The following is a 4,025-nucleotide window of genomic DNA, read 5'->3' as shown; positions in this document are numbered from 1 at the left end:
TTGCGGTACGCGGGCCTCTCACTGCTGTGGCCTCTCCCATTGCGGAGCACAGGCTCCCGGACGTGCAGGCTCAGCGTCCCTGGCTCACGGGCCCAGCCGCTCTGCGGCGTGTGGGATCCTCCCGGACCGGGGCACGAACCCGTGTCCCCTGCATCGGCAACTGCGCCACCAGGGAAGCCCCACAATTTTTAAAGTTTATTTAAAGCATTGAAAAAAGGAAAAAGTCACCACACCCCAGCTCCACTGCCGGCGAGTACAAAAAGTCTGAAGTTCACCTGCTCAGAGATCCACTCACTGGGTCCAGCACTGGATCTGATGAGACCTGACTCAAGGTTTTATGGAAATTTTTTATACTTTTAAAAATTATAATGAAGAATTGCTTAACATGTAAATAATTCAGACAGATGTTGAATAAAAAGTAAAGTTTCTGGTTCTCAAACTCATTCCCAAAGAGGCATCCAATAATTTTCCATTTGTCATTTTTCTACATGTATCTTCTCCAAATAATGTGTTGCCTTGCTGGGTCTCCCAGAAGCAGACCCTGAGACAGGTGGGTGCAGGTGGGTGATGTGGGAGGTGGTCCCAGGAGAAACAAGAAGGGGAGTGGGGAATAAGACAAGGAAAGGGAAGACTAAAAAGTGCATCACTCTATCAGTTATTTATTGTTGACTAACAAGCTACTCCAAACTCTCGTCTCTTCAAACAACAATCATTATTTGATTATTGATTCCCGTGGGTCAAGAATGCAGAAGCAGGGATGAATTATCTCTGCTCCACAATGTCTGGGGCCTCGGCTGGAAAACTCAAAGCCTGGGGCTGGAGTCATCCGAAAGTTCCCTGCTCACACATCTGACAGTGGATGCTGGCTGTCCTTTGGGGGCCTAGCTGGGGTTGTCAGCTGAAATCCCCACACACAGCCTCTTCAGGTGGTCTAGGTTCCAGAAACATGGTGGCTAGGTTCCAAGAGTAACCGTCACATGCATAAGACAGAGAAAGAGAGAGAGAGAGAGAGAGAGAGAGAGAACGCCAAGCAGAAACCATGTTGCCCATTAGGACCAGCCTCAGGAGTCAGGCAGTATCACCTCCACCACCTGTTATGAAGGTCTGCCCAGGTTCAAGGATAGGGGAATGTCAGTGACCCACCGTAACAAGAGCATGCGGGGAAATGCTGTCTGCCACAGTCAGGCAAGTTACGCCTGTGGGCAATTGGAACTCGATTCCAGAAGGGACCTCTGGGAGGTAGCCTGCCACCTGAATATTTATGGAACACTCACTGTGGGTCAAGGGCTCTGCTGAATGCACACATATTATGCCATTTACTGTGCAGTAGCTACTATTATTACCCGCATAATAAAGATAAGGAAACTGAGGCTTAGAGAGTACTGGGGCAGAGACAGCCCATCCATCCGCAAAAACCTGCCTTTCCTGCTTCCCATACACACAGCTAGAGCACATCTCCCAGCCTCCTTGTGGGTAGGCGTGGCCATATGACTAATTTGTCTGCAATGGAGTGCGAGCCAAAGTAAGGGGTGCCCGTCCAGGCCAGGGCCATAAAGCCTCCCTCATGCGCCTGGGCGCTCCTTCTCCCTTCTGGCCGGAGTTAACACACAGCCTGGGAAAAATACCCGTTGAAGATACCAGACTCTTCCTCAGTCTGGGTCCCTGAATCACCTCATGGAAAAGACGTCCCGCCGCATCATTTATTTCATCCCCCCAACCTGGGACTGTTACTTTAGCGGCAAACAAACTTCTGTTCTGTTTGTCCATAACACTTCTGGGTCTGTTTGTCACCACAGCTCAAACTACCCTAATACAAGTGCACAGTATTAGATTGAATCCTCTGAAATTGCCATCACTACTTTGCAAATCAATAATGGCCAAATGTCAGCAATTTCAGATGATTCAACCTCATACACACGACTCACTCTTTTCATCCCTGCATGGTGTTCCATCTGGGGATGTCCAGAATTTATTTAACCACTCCCCTGCTGATGAACATCTGTGTTGTTTCCAATTTTTTGTCCTTAAAAATAATGCTCCAAGAAACATTCTTTTTTTTTTTTTTTTTTTTTTTTTGCAGAGCACAGCCTCCGGACGCGCAGGCTCAGCAGCCATGGCTCACGGGCCCAGCCGCTCCGCGGCACGTGGGATCTTCCCGGACCGGGGCACGAACCCGTGTCCCCTGCATCGGCAGGCGGACTCTCAACCACTGCGCCACCAGGGAAGCCCAAGAAACATTCTTAAATATTTGTCACTATGGATACTCTGAAGGCGTCCATCAGAGAGGTTCCACAAAGGGATTGCGGAGTGGCTGCCGCACATTTAAAAACCGTCTATGTGCATGTTTGCTTTGACAGCACATATATGAAAATTGGAACAAGTTAGAGAAGATCAGCACAAGGAGGACATCACATTCGAGAAGAGTTCCATATTTTTATCCTGTAATAAACCATGATGGAAAAGAATATGAAAAATATATATATATGTATGTGTGTATGTATATATATGTATATATAGAAAGCTGAATCACTTTGCTGTATACCAGAAACTAATACAACATTGTAAATCAACTATATTTCAATAAAAAATAAATCTTAAAAAAAATTGATATGTGCTGCTCAAATTACTCTCAAACATTTTCTAACAATTGTATATATATGGGGGGTGGGGGGTAAACAAATGCTAATACAGGACTTATTACGTGCCAGGCCCTGTTCTATGTTCTTGACAAATATTAATTTATTTAATCCTCACCACAACCCTGTGAGGTAGCTACTATTATTATCCCAATTTTACAGATGGGGAAACTGAGGCCAAGAGAGGTAGCTTGCCCATGGTCATGAGGCTGGTACATGGTGGAGCTGGAATTTGAGCCCAGACACCCTGGCTCTGGAGTCCCTCTTCAGAAGCGCCAGGTCCTGCAGCGCATGGGCTTCTCTCCAGTTGTGGCGTGCGGGTTTTCTTCCCTAGTTGTGGCGTGTGGGCTCTGTAGTTGTGGTGTGTGGGTTCTGTAGTTTGTGACACTCGGGCTCACTAGTTGTGGCACGTGGGCTTAGTTGCCCTGCGACATGTGAGATCTTAGTTCCCCGACCAGGGATCGAACCCGCGTCCCCTGCATTGGAAGGCGGATTCTTTACCACTAGACCACCAGGGAAGTCCCATCAGGTGGTGATTCTAATCGCAGCTATTGTTCTGATGTCATTTCTTGGCTGGAGCTCATCAGTACATCTGGTACCTCTTCTCTTAGCAGCAGCAGTTTACATCCAGTGGGCAGGGCCAGTAATATACTCTCACCAGCTCTCCGGCCCTCCTGCATAGTCTAGACCACAGGGACCTGGACTCCCTTTCTCTTCCACAGGCCATCACAATAGTCCCCTGAGCCTGCTATATGGCACCACTCTCCAGGGAGACCAGAGCGTCCCCGGTAGCAGACGGATTACAGAGCACACTTCCATCATAGAAGAAGCAGCACTTTGCTCTCCTTGGCATAGATACTTCTTCTGAGTATGGATTTGCTTTCCCAGCCCAAATGCTCTGCCAATACCACCATCCCTGGACTTACAGAATGCCTTATCCACCAACATGGTATTCCACAAAACATTGCTTCAACCAGGGCACACATTGTGCAGCAAATTAAGTCTGGCAATTGGTCCGTGGAATTCGCTGATTCACTGTGGAATTCCCTATCAGTCTAAAGCAGCTGGCTTTTTTGGGGGGGGGGGGTGTATGTATAAAATATTTATTTGGAAGGAAAAAAATGGCAGCATTTAGTGTATATTTAGTGTATTAGCATTAAAAAAACTGCAAAGATGAACATTGATACATGTGACTTTTTCTAAAGACACTTTTAATAGTGTATGATTTTTAATTTTTAAAATAAAATTACCAGCAATTTTTCCAAAGTATCATTTTATAGTTACTGAATTTCAAATTGGCTCTTCTTTGTAGATGATGTTTGATTTTGTTTTTTTAAACAAAGTTTTCATTTATTGAGGGGTTTGACTGCTTGATATCATAGCATACTG

The 4,025-nt window shown here is 46.2% G+C and overlaps 1 pseudogene; it reads left to right on the top strand.

Annotated features, from left to right (window-relative positions):
* Nucleotides 1-2,345: 2,345 nt before the first annotated feature.
* On the top strand, nucleotides 2,346-2,436 carry LOC117312830 (U6 spliceosomal RNA; annotated as a pseudogene).
* The last annotated feature ends 1,589 nt before the right edge of the window (nucleotides 2,437-4,025 follow it).

The sequence above is a fragment of the Tursiops truncatus genome, chromosome 6 (assembly GCF_011762595.2).
Source record: "Tursiops truncatus isolate mTurTru1 chromosome 6, mTurTru1.mat.Y, whole genome shotgun sequence".
NCBI classification, from domain to species: domain Eukaryota; kingdom Metazoa; phylum Chordata; class Mammalia; order Artiodactyla; family Delphinidae; genus Tursiops; species Tursiops truncatus.
The sequence above is the reverse complement of the archived record's forward strand: the minus strand, read 5'-3'. Positions and strand labels throughout refer to the sequence as shown.